At 40.6% G+C, this 16,099-nt stretch overlaps 1 protein-coding gene across 4 annotated transcripts in view; it reads left to right on the plus strand.

Annotated features, from left to right (window-relative positions):
- The first annotated feature begins 1,976 nt into the window (after positions 1 to 1,976).
- plekhf2 (pleckstrin homology domain containing, family F (with FYVE domain) member 2) overlaps positions 1,977 to 16,099 on the plus strand; it is a 36,558-nt gene continuing 22,435 nt past the window's right edge. The window contains exon 1 of one of the 4 annotated variants that reach the window (XM_060823692.1): positions 1,977 to 2,162. The gene's annotated coding sequence lies outside the window, so the exon portion shown is untranslated. Of the gene's footprint in view, positions 2,163 to 2,213; positions 2,235 to 3,478; positions 3,500 to 16,099 lie in introns of those variants that run through there. The other 3 variants (XM_060823693.1, XM_060823694.1, XM_060823695.1) reach the window with 3 other exon arrangements.

Raw genomic sequence — 16,099 nt, forward strand, 5'->3', positions numbered from 1 at the left:
AGGCCAATTTATTACAGATTTTCTTTATCTTAATCTTACCCTTCAAAACCTCCTGACAGAGTCTCTCAAAATAGACTTGTAACTCAAACTTTTTTTTTAACTCTGTCTAGAAACGGCTAGAACCATTGGACTTTTCTCATTTCTCTTATGGTTATTCCATACATGTTTCACTACAATCTAATATTGCTGCTTCCTGGCTTCCCAAATTTACAGCCAATCAAGTCTTGACTTCTATTCAGATGTCTGATATCTGATTCTGATATATTACTTCTGACACCCTGCTAATTTTGGATATTCATGACAACAATTACGTAATATAGGCTGTCAATAATTTGGAGGAGAAAGTGAGGACTGCAGGTGCTGGAGATCAGAGCTGAAAATGTGTTGCTGGAAAAGCGCAGCAGGTCAGGCAACATCCAAGGAACAGGAGAATCGACGTTTCGGGCATAAGCCCTTCTTCAGATTCCTGAAGAAGGGCGTATGCCCGAAACGTCGATTCTCCTGTTCCTTGGATGCTGCCTGACCAGTATCAATAATTTGGAGCACTTTTTAAAATATTTTCTTGGGTTTGTTAAGAAGCAACAGATTAGATATGATACATTAGTTAGTTTTGCAAAAAAAACTCTCAACTGTGACAGATGACAATGTTTCACTGATCTTGAAACTGTTCTGTAGAATGGAGGAGTAGTACTGTTGGTTTTGGGATGCGACGGTTTGGCCTCATATCATGCAGTCTGTGGTAAAATGGTCTTTGTTCGTCTCTCGGGCTAATGTGAGGAGCTCCTGATTCCAACAAAGTCATGGATCCTCTTTCTTTCTTCCCACCTGTCCCTGTGGATGTATCTTATTTTGGGACTGGTCATCTCTGCTGTGTCAATCAATTGCCTAAACCCTTTCAATCAATGATCGTACGGAGATACTCATAATGCCAGGATGACTGTTGTCCCCTCTGCCCACCACCATTTGAAGATTGGTAGTAATTTCTTCACAGAACAAAATATTTTTATTTTCAAAACCACTGTATTCATAATTGGGTAGTGTGGTGCTTGATAAATCTTTTGTTTATCTTTGTGGAAGGTTAATTTCAATTGTAACAGTTAAGTGAGGTCTCAGGAAGTACTAAATATGGAATACAAAAAGAACTCAGTTCTAATGGAATCCCAAAGTCCAAGTTTTGGGGATTCGAGCTTAAAAATAGGGGCTGCCTATTAAGAAAGCAGAGTTAACGTTTCTAGTCCAGTGACCTCTAATTTTGGTTCAGTGACTCTCATTTCTGATGAAAGGTCACAGTTGTCGAAACGTTATCGCTATTTCTCTCCATAGATGTTGCCAGACCTCTACGGAACTTTGACAAAGAGTCAGTTAGACTAGAAACGTCAGCCCTTTTCTCTCCTAACAGATGCTGCCAGACCTGCTGAGATTTTCCAGCATTTTCTCTTTTTGTTGCTAGACCTGTTGAGTATTTATAGCAATTTCGATTTTGTTTCAGATTTCCAGCGTCCAAAGTTCTTTGCGTTTTTTAAACCTACAGTGGTTCTCCTTTTCAAAACAAGAAAATAAATTTTATTTCAGAGGTCTGATGAATTGCCATCTAGAGTCGAAACGTTAGCTTGCTCTGTCTCCATGGGTGCTGCCTGACCCGTTGTGATTTCCAGCAATATTTTTGTTTTCAGTTTATTTCAGACCTCTTCATTTAGAAGTGTATATTCTCTTGTTTTTTTTATATCTGAGCCGGTGTGGTCAGGGATAATCTTCTTTGATTTCTGTATTCTGTTCTGGTCGGATCACAGTTTGCTTGCTGTTGAAAGTGTGATGTGACGGCGATGAGTCTGTGGAATGTGGTTTCTAGCCTTGGGTAACAGTGGTCTGCTCGGTGATGTAACCTCTTCCTCACGTGATGCGCTGGGGATTCCCTCGCGTCGGCGTGATGACGCCACCGCGGCCGGATTGTGCGTACGAACGTCGCGAGCGACGCCTGGGCGCTCGCGATCCTGAGGCCAATTCCGTCGGCGCCATATTGCGATCCTTTGGGGATAGAGAAAGAAAGTGAGAGAGCCCGGACGGGGAGGCGAAGGCAAAACTTTGGAGAGAAGCTCGGGGAGTCGACGCCCACTTCAGGCTGAAGCGAACTGCACCCAGTTTGACGCCTGGCGAACTCAATGGTGAGCGAGGGGAGGCGGCCGTTGTCGTTTGTAGAAGTTGCGAGTCCACGCTGGCCGTTTGTGGGAATTTAAGTGAGAAGGAGGAGGCGGAGGAGAGGGTGGTGGAGGAGGGACTGCTGCCCCGCGTCCCCGGGAGCTTGGCGGAGCGGGGAGGTCAGGCTCCGGGCAAGCGGTAACATCCAGCCAGTCCCGCCCGCTAAAAGGGTCGCGAAAATGGTCACCTCGGGAACTTGTGTCCTGTCCGTGGTCGTGCTCCAAAGGAAAATCAACAATATTTGGGGGAGAGGGGGGGCCCGGGGGTGGGAGAGGTCCGGGGGCCCGGGGGTGGGAGAGGTCCTGGGGCAGTCCTGGGTACCCGGGAGATGGGGTGGCCGCCCCGGTCCCCGTTTCCAGGGCATTCGCCTGTTGGGGATTGTTTTCCCCGGAAAAGTTCCTGGGGCTGTCGGTCCACTTCATTTCGTGAAATGTTCACATGTTTTCGTCCACAGGCCGCGTTGCAATTTTTTCTTTATTTTTTAAAAGAATCGCTGTTCTTTGACACCTTCTGTGTCCTATAAGGGGTTCACTGGGGATCTGTTGCAATTCGCCTTGTGCCGCTCCCGAGTTAATTGTACTTTCAGATCATAGGCGTTGACTTTTCGTTTTCCTAAAAAAAAAGTCGGAGCAACAAGTCCTTGTTTTCTCAAGTTGTCGTTTCTGGGCGTATGCTTCTGGTCGAACTGGTAATGCGAGCTTTAACTGCGCTTAAATTTGTCGGTTGCATCTAGAACTGGAGTTGTTCAGATTGAACGCCACTGTTTGAAATTGGCACGCTTGCCGTCAAAAAATAAATTGTGTTTAAACATGTCAGAGTAAAAGGTACAGTGGTTGACAGCACATATATAATTCAAGCATCCCGGACAGAATTTTTTTTAACTAACCAAGTTTCTACCGTGTCTCAACCTAATGTTAATTGAGGATCTGAATGTGAACTAAGTTATCCGGACTGAAATCAGGAAGCGCTTCATGCAAACGCTCGACCAAATTAGAGATTCAAAAGGCTGTGAATGTGACTTGAATTGGTCAACTCTGTCATAAAAAAAACTTGATGAGGTGCCGGTGTTGGACTGGGGTGGACGAAGTTAAAAATCACATAACATCAGGTTGTAGTCCAACAGGTCTATTTGGAAGTAATTTTCGGAGCGCTGCTTTGTTAGGTAGCTAAGTACGTCCGAAAGCTAGTACTTACAAATAAACGTGTTGGACTATAACCTGGGGTTGTGATTTTTAACTTCAAAGAAAGCTTGTTACGTGTCTATATTGAGGTACTGAGCAAAGACGGGTAAATGGAATTTCAGGTATGGATCCACTCCCATTTCCGTATGTTTCAGTTTAACTCTTAAATGTCATAAACAGTCAATTTATAATTATCCTTATTTCATGAAATTCACTGTGTATTCATCTACTAACACTTCCAATTTAGCAGAACATTTGAAATGGCTTGTTATTTGAAGATATCTTCAAATAAAAGCACATTAATACTTGAGTTTATTTTTCTTAATTTAATTTCTTTGTCAGGTTAACATTTAAGTTTAAAATATTTACATTGGAATTGTGAGTACTTCATCATCTTTTGTTCACCAGTGCCATTAACTTTAATGGCTAAGGGATAGTTTATTGATTTTAGTGACTTTCTGAAGGCAACTTAGGATGTTTAAGGGAATGTTTGCGATGCAAAGAGCTTGAGCTTTGTGGGTACAAAGTTTAAATGATTTTTTAATGCAGCATTGTTTCAGTTGTGTTCTTGACTGTTGTGATTGAAAAACTGCTTTACATGATTAAGTTTGGTTTGTGACATATAGTAAAACAAACAACTGTGGATGCTGGGAATTGAAACAAAAAATGGAAATTTCTAAAACAACCCAGCACATCTGGCATCATCTGTGAAGAGAAAGCAGAGTTAATGTTTTGAGCCCACTGATCCAGCCTCTCCTGCAATTTGTTTCTGTTTGTGATAGTAATTTAAATGAGTTAAGCTGCATTTGGAGTTTTTGTCCACGCCAAAAGTACTCTATAGATCTTGGATAAATGTGTTTAAAAGCTTAGAATCCAAATCAATTGTGGGATGTTATTTTTCCTGTTAAAATTCAGGATAATTCCTAAGGTTCTAATTGTAGCATAGGTACATTTATTAAATATTTCTCTGGTGTTGTTCCTCCAAATTGTTCTAAAGTAATCCCTATTTCAATCCGTGAGACTTGGTTACCATTTTTTCCTTCTGTGAAAATGTTTTGAAGCATTTTCTTGTGAAAGAAAAAGATAGTGTCTGGAAGGTGAGCAACTTCATTGAGTCACTGGGATAATTTGTAGAGGAAGAAAGGTCAGAAAATTGATGATGGAAAGCACTCTGTGTACGTGGTGAAACCAGATTATGCAGTCTTTCTCACAGCTTGCATTTCAAGGTGTTCATAGAGATAGGCTTGGGGGTGATGGTGCCATGAAAAATCAAATTAATCTGGCCTTTCTTTTATCGAAGGTAGTCACGACTTGTAATTGTTACCAGTTACTTATTAACAAAAGCCTAAACGTTATAAAAGTTCTGTTGTTGGCTGGCATGGTTTGTTTTATTATTAAAGGAGTTGCAAATTGAATTGCAGAAATGTCAGCAGGTGACCTGACATTGTCAAAGATCGAAGGTCGTTCAGCCAAAGATGTTTGCCTCAGGGTGTGATGATTGGCCAATAATAGCCATTGCCAAATTTTTTGCTTTGTGTATTTCTGACCATGAGATGATTTTTCAGTTGAATTTCCACTGGTTTTGATTTTAAGGCTGCTTGGTTCTATTCTTAGTCAAATGGTATCGTGTGGTTACTGTCGTGTTTCTGGACTTTTAGCTGTTGTGCCCATGTCTGACTTAATGAACTTTAAGATCTAAACTCTAGTAGAGTCAATAGAGAGAGATTTTTAAGTGTGTACCTGTTGCTTGATGATGCTGTCATTGACTCCTTCAGTTGCTTTATTTATGACCCAACCTTGTAGCTGACATGTCCATACCTGGAACAATTCCAGTGAATCTTCTCTCAACCTGTCAAAAGTTCAAAACTACTTCCTAAACTATGGTGATTAGCAGAGTTGCAGCACCTTACTTATGCTCTCACCCAAATTTTGACATAACTTCCTTAGAATCGACTAGGCTACCAGTGTGGTCTTTCACCTTCAAAGACTGATAAACACAAACCCTCAGTATGCTCTGTTTCTGCATGCTCAGCAGAACTGTCAATTAGTTTGTTTTGCTTCATGCCTCTTCTGCCAAATACATCACCTTTCACCTCTTGATTTTGAATTTTATCTACCATTGTCTGTGTTTTAATAATGTATCTTGTCTGATAGCTGAGTAGTATCATCGAGGTTTGGCATAATGAATATTTAATTTTTAACTGTATTCTGCAAACTAAGCCTTTTATCTGTGTCACAAATAAAAGCTGTGGCTGGAGCATCGACCCTTAGGAAATGCCACTCTCGATCATGCTGCAGTCTGAAAAAGATTCATTAATTATCTATGATCCCAGCTGATGTTATTGCTGGACAAGTTGAATTCCAGATTGAATTCTGGATATCCTGTATCATATTGTGGTGTGCTACAGTTTTATTGAAATGGCCTCTTGCATTCAGTGCTGAAGAGTTGAAAAAAGAAATGAAGATAGAATAATCCAAGCAATTTACTCGGAACAGAAGTTCATGCATTTTTAACTACATAGTATATGTATGATCACATTAATATGTACAATCTCATTAATGTCAAAATGCTACTTTATAAATGAAGAAAATTATTAGGTTGGGTATAGAACCCAAAAGACACGTCGCATAATATCCAAACTTGTTACTTTGCAGTACTCATGAGTCCAAGTCCCTAACAGCTTGTTGTTTCTTTCACTTGTGACTTCACCTTATGGATTTGAACTGCATGTAGCTTATTCCTGGAGCTATTGTAAACATGATCTTAAATGTAGTCAATCGGCAATAGTCAATAGTCAACTTTAAATAACCTCTTCTAGGTTTTATCCCAACATTTTTGACCTGGGGCAAATCTTAACTCTTTACTCTGCAGTAACCTACTTCATTATATCCTTTCCTTCCCAGGATTGCTTGTTTACAGACTTCTTCATCCAAGGACTTATAGAGCACGGAAACAGAACTTTCGGTCCAATTCGTCCATGCCGACCAGATATCCTAAATTAATCCAGTTCCATTTGTCAGCATTTCATCCATATCTCTCTCAACCCCTTGTATTTATATCCATCTAGATGCCTTTTAAATGTTGTAATTGTACCAGCCACCGTCACTTCCTCTGGTAACTCATTCCATACAAGCACCATCCTCTCTGCAAAGAGGCCAGTAGATCCTCTTTTAAATCTTTCCCTCTCACCTTAAACCTATGTCCTCCAGTTTTGGATTCTCCTCCCCCTCCCAAAACCAGGGAAAAGGCCTTGGCTATTTACCATATCCATGCCCCTCATGATTTTATAAACTTCCATAAGGTCACCCTCAGCCTCCGACCTTTTCAGGGAAAATAGCCCCAGCTTATTCAGTCACTCCCTATGGCTCAACCCCTCCAACCTGGCAACATCCTTTGTAAATCTTTTCTGAACCCTTTCAAGTTTCACAACATCCTTCCTATTGGAAGGAGACCAGAATTTCGCACAGTATTCCAAAAGTGACCTAACCAACTGCTGTACAGCTGCAACATGACCTCCCAACTCCTACATCCATGCACTGACTATTAAAGAAAGCATACTGAGTGCTGCCTTCACTATCCTATCTACCTGCACCTCCACTTTCAAGGAGCTATGAACCTGCACTCCCAAGTTCTCTTTATTCAGCAACACTCCCTAGGGCCTTTACATTACTTGGAAAGGTTCACCTTTCCAAAATGTAGCATCTCACATTGATCAAAAATAAACTCCATCTGCCACTGTTCAGCCCACTTGGTCCATCTGCTCAAGGTCCTGTTGTACTCTGAGGTAACCTTCTTCGCTGTTCCACTACACTGCCAATTTTGGTGTCACCTGCAAACTTACTAACCATACCTCCTATGTTCACATCCAAGTTATTTATATAAATGAAAAAAAAACTGTAGACCCATTATGAATCCTCATGGCAGACTGCTTGTGACAGGCCTCCAGTCTGAAAAGCAACTTTCCGCTATCACTCTCTCTCCTACCTTCAAGTCAGTTCTGTATCCAAATGGTTCCATCTCCCTGTATTCCACATTATCTAATCTTGCTAACCAGTCTACCATGACCCTGGGAAACTTTGTCGAATGCCGTACTGAAGTCCACGTAGATCCCATCCACCACTCTGCCCTTAATCCTCTTTGTTACTTCTTCCAAAAACTCCAATCAAGTTATAAGACTGAGCAAAACTAAAACAAAAAATAAAATCTCTCTAAGGTATGGGTATTTCCCTTAGAAAATATTCGAAGTGGCAGAAATCACTATAACAGACCTTAAGGACTGATTATTTACCTGGCTGATTTGTGAAACAATTGTAAGGTAAGAAGAAATCTATTAATTCAAAGGCTGGACCTTCAAGATTGTTGAAAAGAAATCACCATGGTTGCAGAAATATTTTGAAGTTAATTTTTAGCATTTCACACAGCATTATACAATTACAAAATCTCTCAATTTACATCCTACATGACTTAACTTTGTTTGTCCTTAAACTTATTTTTAAGTTAAGCTGATTCTCCATTCCCTGTGTGTCAATTGTGATAATCAGACTTTGCCAAATGCTTACTAAAATCAATACATCATCCATTGTGTAGCCTGCCTGCCTTAAATCTTTTGCTACTCACAAAATAATTGAATTAGATTACTAAAAGATCATCTCTTTTTTTTCAAATCTTAAGTTGGTTCTCTTTATTGGACTTGTAGAAACAGAAAAATGGAGCAGTTATAGGCACTAGCCTGCTACACCATTAAGTATGATTCGAGCTCATCAATCAACTCGACTCTATTTCTGCTTCCTCCCCATACCCTTTACTCCCTTCAGCCCTGAGAACTGTATCTCATTTTTAAAAACCTATCTTGGCCTCAATTGCTTCTGTTGCAGAGAATTTCACAGGCTGACTGAAGAAATTTCTCCTTGTTCCAGTTCAAAATGGTCTACCCTGTATCTTTAGACTAGGATCCCGGTTCGGAACCATTTGGTTATCGGGAGCATCCATTCTATGTTTGCACTGTCTTGTCCTGTTATAGGTTTCAACAAGATACCCCTCATTCTTCTATATTCTAATCAATATAGTTTTAACCAATCCAGTCTCTTTTCAAAGGTCAGTCTTACTATCCCAGGAATCAGTTTGTTAAACTTTTCTTGCTCTTCCTGTAAAGCCAGAACATTCTTCCTTTCATATGTTGGGTTCTTTTCCTGAGGTTTCACATACGAGATGTAACTCGCACACCAACTTCTGCAAACAGTTCATATTTATTAAAGCTTGTACAAGCTAGGTGACCCCCTTTGGCCCTCTTTGCAGGCATGTGAAGTCAGGTCAAAGTAAGGCCTTGAACAAACCCATCCCCTTTAACCAGGTAAGTTGGCCATGCTGACAGATGCTCTGGCCGCTCTCCCACAGTCACGTGCCACTCAAGACAACTCAGTTACTCTGTCATGTTACCCCAGGTACAATGGCAGGATGAGATCATCCTCCGAGATAATGCTAATGCCCTAATCCTAGGGAATCGTTACGATTAGATTAGGTTCCCTACAGTGTGGAAACAGGCCCTTCAGCCCAACGAGTCCACACCGACCCTCCGAAGCGTAACCTACCCAGACCCATTCCCTCTGACTAATGCACCTAACATTTTGGGCAATTTAGCATGGCCAATTCACCTGACCTGCACATCTTTGGACTGTGGGAGGAAGCTGGAGCATCTGGAGGAAACCCACACAGACACGGGGAGAATGTGCAAACTCCACACAGACAGTCACCCAGGAATTGAACTTGGGGCCCTGGTGCTGTGAGGTAGCAGTGCTAGCCACTGTGTCGCCCAGTGCAGACGATTTCCTGACGGTGATTCCTCAAGACAATGCAGGTGCAACATACCTCTGGCCAGAAAGCAATTCTGGATGGAAGAGTTTGCATTATAGTTTAACTTGACAATAGCAGGGGAGTAATAGCAAATGACTGTCGAGATGAAGTATAAATTACAATGGATAGTCATCTGCATTCTTTCATTGTTATCCCCACCCAAAGATAGTGCAGTTTAACCCTTTAATATTACATTAATGTCCAGAGAGACATTCACATTTAATCTTTTAACATAAGGAGATCAAAACACTTAGTACTGTTGGATTATTTAGTGATTTTCACTGGCAGAAATACATCTGATAGCATTCACACTTAACTGGGGCTTACAAACATAGCCAATGTTGAAATTACTTATTATTATGCCTGTGGCGAATGTTCAATGGGGCATGTTGCTTAAAATGGTTGGTTAGTTACTGGAACAAATGACCTACATACCTGACAGCACACCAGCACTGACATGCATTTGATTATTCATTTGTATGATAGGCAGAATGTCATTTTGGCTTAATGGTAGCATCTTATTTAAACTAGCAGTGTATGGGAGAAGCATGAGACAACTTGTTTCTCCTGTTCAATTTATTGCGACACTTTCCCTTTCTGGGACAACCAGAGGTAGAGTGAGCACCGCTCAAGGGCCAAAAGTGGTGAACGTGGGCTCTTTGGTGGGGTTTTGCAATATAAACTGATCCTCTGGCGTTGGAATTTGTATTATGCAGGATAGCTTTAATATGCCCTGACTTGACATTAAGCCTACATTGAGCAGATGGCTACGGCCCTGTTGACATGATTATCAATAAGTTATTGTGTCATTTGTGGAAAATTAGGAATCCTAACACACATTGCCCAGTGAACGTCGGCTCTCGGTTGATAGTCCTTCGATCCCACTGATGTTCCTCTGGAGGAACAGTTAATTGTTCTTGCTGCATCATCCTATTAATAATAGCCCATTGTGTAAATGGTTTCCCTTTTTAAGTTTGTCCCTTGCATAGTCTTGATGAATGCAAGATGAGAAAGCTTTGATTTTTCTTTGTCTCCTTTTAGTTTTGTTGAGGTTCTATACTACGAAACAATCGTTAATCATAGAATAGTTACAATGTGGAAGAAGAATGTTGTGCATGTTTGTACATGCTGTCTCCCTGCAAGGGCAATTCAGCTTGTCCGGCTCATCATATACTTTTCTTGTCTTGCTACTATTTCTTTCCTTTCAGATAATTGCATAGTTCTCTTTAAAAAGCTGCAATTAAGTTGCCTCTAACACACTTTTCAGGCAATGCACTCCAAATCCTGATCATTGTGTGTGTGTTAATAAAAAGAAAAAACTCATTTTTGGTACATTGCCATGACCTTAAATTGGTGTCTGGTAATTCTTGGTCTCTGCTCACCCTATCTACTTTGCCCATATTCCTCCATGAGTTTAAATATTGATATCAATTCCTCTTGATCTTCTCTTCAAGGGGAACAACTCTAATGCTCCTCTACGTCCACAAATCTGAGATTCCTCATGAAGAGCTTGTGCTTGAAATGTCGATTTCTCCTGCTTCTCAAATGCTGCCTGACCAGCTGTGCTTTTCCAGCACCACACTTTTGACTTGTGCTAAATTGTCCATAGTGTTTGGGGATGTGTCGGTTAGGTTCATTAGTCAGGTGATGTTTAGAGTAATAGGGTAGGGGAATGGAACTGGGTGGGTTGCTATTTGGAGGGTTGATGTGGACTTATTGGGCGAAATGGCCTGTTTCCACTTTGTAGGGATTCGATGATCCCAAATCTTGGTCTCTGGATTATTAGTGCAGTGACTTGACCAGTATACTGCAGCTTGCCCAGTTGAAGCTGATATATTTAGTTAATGGATGTAAGTTTGTTCGCTGAACATTCGTTTTCAGACATGCTGAGCTGAGACAACTGAAAACGAACCTTCTAGCTCAGCAAGCAAATCTACATCCAGAACCCGAACCTGAGTTACAAATCTACTCAAAACTTGTCTAATTAATTAATATTATCATTATTAAGGATTTATTAATATCTCCTTCCTTTTACCTGTTTTGATTCTTGAGAAAACACTTCTTAACCATTATCTTAATGTGCTCTGCAGCCTTCAATAATTTGTGCACTTGTACTCAAGTCCCTGTATTCCTACATCCCATTATAAATTGCATCCTTTTATTTTACATTATTTATTCCTCCTCCTCCTCCCTATCAAAATCCATCTCTTCATACTAGTCTGCACAAAATTCTACCCACTACATGCTCAGCTACCCATTTCAATATCTTGTCTGTGTTCTCTTATGGTCAGTCACAAGTTTATGCTGCATCCAAATTGTAACATGAGCAAATACAATATTGAAGTTAAACCCTTCACACACAAGGTCATTAATGTAGGTTAAGAAAAACAATTATCCTAATTCCAACCCCTGAGGGAAACCACTATATAATTTCCTCAAGTCTTGAAAAACAACTATTCATCATTACTGTTGCCTGTGACTGCAAAAGTTGTATCCCTGCCGCCACACCTAATCATTTCCATAGCTTTGTGGAGATGCTGGTGTTGGACTGGGCTGGGCAAGGTCAGAAGTCACATGACACCAGGTTAAAGTCCAACAGTTTATTTGAAATCACAGGCTTTTGGTGCACTGCTCCTTTATCAGGTGAATTGCTTCCTTTTATTTTACATGATTTATTTCTCCACCTACCTGTCAAAATCTACCTCTTGATTCTAGTCTGGACTAGTCACTTAATGAAGAGCAGTGCTCTGAAAACTTGTGATTTAAAATACACCTGTTGGACGTGACAGCACTGTTCACTTCGATTGACAAAACCCTAGCCAGAGAAACAATAGCCAACCTACTGGACATACATAACAGAAAACAGGAGGCGGGACCTATCAACAAAGACGGCATACTTAAACTACTGGACTTATGCCTCACTACACACTTTACATTCAACAATCAGATATACGAACAAATCAACGGAACACCCATGGGATCACCAATCTCGGGACTCATAGCAGAGGCAGTTATGCAAAGGTTAGAACAAACAGCCCTACCACAAATTCAACCCAAACTCTGGGTCAGATATGTCGATGACACTTTCGTAATCATCAAAAACACGGAAATAGAAAAAACACACCGGATCATCAACACCACACTCACAGGCATCCGATTCACGAGAGAAGTAGAAAAGGAAAACCAACTCCCATTCCTAGACGTGATAGTACAGAGAACACCGAACGGAGAATTCACCACAAGGGTACACAGGAAAACAACACACACAGACCAAGTCCTAAATTATGAAAGTAACCACCCCAACACACACACAAACGAAGCTGCATCAGGACACTATTCAAAAGAGCTACAACACACTGCAGTACACCAGAACTGCGAGAAGAGGAACACCTATACAAGGTATTCGCCAAAAACGGATACCCGTGCAACTTTATCAACAGATGCCTAAGAGATAGACTACGGAACGAGGACATGCCACAACCAAAAGGACTAGCCACACTACCATACGTCAGGAGCGTTTCAGAACTGACAGCCAGACTACTGCGACCCCTAAGACTCATAACGGCACACAAACCAACAGCCACGCTCAGACAACAACTTACTAGAACAAATGAGCCAATACCCAACATGAGCAAAACTAATGTAGTTTATAAAATACCATGCAAGGACTGCACAAAACACTATATAGGACAAACAGGAAGACAGCTAACAATCCGCATACATGAACACCAACTAGCCACGAAACGACATGACCAGCTATCCCTAGTAGCCACACACTCAGACAACAAGCAACATGAATTCGACTGGGAAAACACTACTATCATAGGGCAAGCCAGACAGAGAACAGCCAGGGAATTCCTAGAGGCATGGCATTCATCCACAAATTCCATCAACAGACACATCGACCTGGACCCAATATACCAATCACTACAGCGGACAGCTGAAACTGACACCTGGAAGCGGCAAGGACAGACCACTATAAATGCCGGAAGAAACATCAAAGAAGCGCTTCGCAGGAGACTCCACAGCACTGATGATGTCTCCTAGCCAGGGGACGAAACATTTGCAACAAAAACTTCCAGCTCGGCGAACAGAACCACTACAACAAGCACCTGAGCTACAAATCTTCGCACAAACTTTGAATAGTGTATTGTTTATTAGCCTTGATGTTCTGAGTTGTGCCAATGTTTTTTTTTAAGCAGAAGTGCACTATCCCAATTTACCTGACTTTCAGACCGAAGTATAAACAGGTTTCAGCATGATCGAGAATTATTATTTATTAGAAGTAATTAGACAACAGTTATTAAATAGATGTAAACCCTTGGCATATAAACTATTAAATAAAATTCTAATCCCCTTAAACAAGCCTGTGCACAGATGAACAAAAAGAAAATAGATTATGGGAGGTAGAAAAACTAGAATGTCAGTTCATTGGAATTTGTTTCCCAATTCTGTTGTCTGGCTACTTCTTTGAGTGGCCAGACCCCTTGTTCAGATGTCTTTCTCTGTATGCTTCCATTGGCTTGTAAGAAGTACAGAATAACTGATTCACTTGGAAGACGTCTCTGATTTATCAAATCAGAAGTTATAGCGGAAGCACCTGCTGCAGGAAAGCTAACTAGTTTTATTCAGATTTGAACTGAATTTGAAAGAGCGCAGTAGCTTCTAGGCTGGGACAAGGTTTACACCTTTTTCTCTTTTCCCACTGTTTCTCTGTGACTTGTTTTCAACTCCAAGCTGCTCAGCCACGTGAGGATGAGTCACAGTTGTTAGCAAGCAAAAGGTTTCAGGCATCAAAAACTTAGTCGTCTGTGGACCATAGAGTCATAGCGATGTACAGCATGGAAACAGACCCTTCGGTCCAACCTGTCCATTCCGACCAGATATCCCAACCCAGTCTAGTCCAGCACCCGGCCCATATCCCTCCAAACCCTTCCTGTTCATATACCTATCCAAATGCCTCTTAAATGTTGCAATTGTACCAGCCTCCTCTACTTCCTCTGGCAGCTCATTCCATACACGTACCACCCTCTGCTTGAAAAAGTTGCCCAGTAGGTCTCTCTGATCTCTTTCCCCTCTCACCCTAAACCAATGCCCTCTTGTTCTGGACTCCCTCACCCCAGGAAAAGACCAATTCCAACTTATTTCTAACGAGCTGTATCAGTACAAACCCTCTGCTCCAGACCATCTCCAATTTAAGCTGCAATTTCTGCTTATTCAGATAGTTGTTTACCATAGGTATCATAGTTATTTGGTATCAGGTTATTTGCTTTCAAAATTGCAGTCTTTTGCTTTTGAACCTGGTTTATAAAGCAGTTCTTTTCTGTTTCAGTCCTCACTTTTAAAAAAACAAACAAGGATACACAATATTCCACTCTGTTTGAACATCTTCCATCAGTCCAGGACTCGGCAGCACTTTTAATCACTGTAAACAAAAGACACTCGGTGTTGGACACACGTCTTTGATGTAATGTTTCTGTTGGGACCTCAAGATCTCCTTCGGATAATTGGTATTTAAATAGTTGAGGTTCCTCTGTATATGCTGAAGTAAAAATCAATCTCGTAAAAGCTGACCCCCTATTTTGGCCAACAAATGTCAAATTTTTCATTATCTCCTGTAAAAGTTGACCCTAGTTCTTCAGATAGCAGATCAACATTTGTGAATCAAGATATTATCCTATACATAAGTGTTATGAGGAAATAAATTTGTCAGTTTGAAAAATTAAAACAGTGGACAAGAAAAAAATAGAGGGAAGTGGAAGAATTTGGTGCAAAAATTTAAGATGCATCAGGTAGAGTCCGTTGACAACCTCTTTGTGTTGTTTTCTTTATTCGTTTGGGATTTTGCAAATAGATATTTTGGACTGTAGTATGAATTTCAGCCCCTCAAAAGTAGTATCCATGTAATAGTTGACCCCATAAATTTAACCTTTAAAAATGTTCAAGAAACTTTACTTTTACATGAGTATGTATGTACTTTCACAAAATAATAGGTAAAATAGTCCGTTTCACTTGGCAGTTTAACCAATTGGGATTGTCAGATAAATGAACTAATTTTGTACCATTTACAATACATTCATACAACTTAATGAAATTAAATGGAAAAATAAGCTGTCACCAGTTTTCAAGAGCATAGGCATATAATTCAGCCAGCCTTACTCTCCCACCTCTATATTGAATCATAGAATCTCTACAGTGCAGGTAGAGACCGTTTAGCCCATTGGGTCTACACCAACCTCCCTCCCCAAACCTATCCATGGAACCTAACCATGGCTAACCCACCTACTCTACACATCCCTGGACATTATTGGGCAATTTACCATGGCCAATCCACCTAACCTGCACATCTTTGAGAGGAAACTGGAGCATCTGATGGAAATCTGTGCAGACATGGGAGAACTTGCAAACTTCACATAGACAATCAAACAAGCCTGGGTCTCTGCTGCTGTGAAGCTTCAGTGGTAACCACTGTGCCACCTATGTAATATAAATTACATGACACTTTAATCTTCAATGTCATGAAGGGCCATGTCAATTCATGTGTATATTTATATCTTGTTATTTTTCAGCACAGTTTGCTGAAGAGTTGTTTTATAAGGAGGATCTTTGTTACTATACAAGAGAGGCCTGACCATGAAGTCACAAATTTATTTTCCACTTGCTACAATCATTTGGAGGCTGTTTGGTCTTCAACGTTCTGACCTAAGGCAATGGGATGTAATTTGATTGTGAAAGAGGTTTTTATTTGATTTGTAAATGATTGACTTCATTTTTGTACTCTTTGTGACATTAAATAGTTTGACAAAGATAAAGGGGTTGTACATATTCCCTTGAGCATTGATTGTTTTGTTGTACATTTGTCATGAAGGTG

Source organism: Hemiscyllium ocellatum, chromosome 4 (assembly GCF_020745735.1).
Source record: "Hemiscyllium ocellatum isolate sHemOce1 chromosome 4, sHemOce1.pat.X.cur, whole genome shotgun sequence".
Lineage (NCBI taxonomy): Eukaryota > Metazoa > Chordata > Chondrichthyes > Orectolobiformes > Hemiscylliidae > Hemiscyllium > Hemiscyllium ocellatum.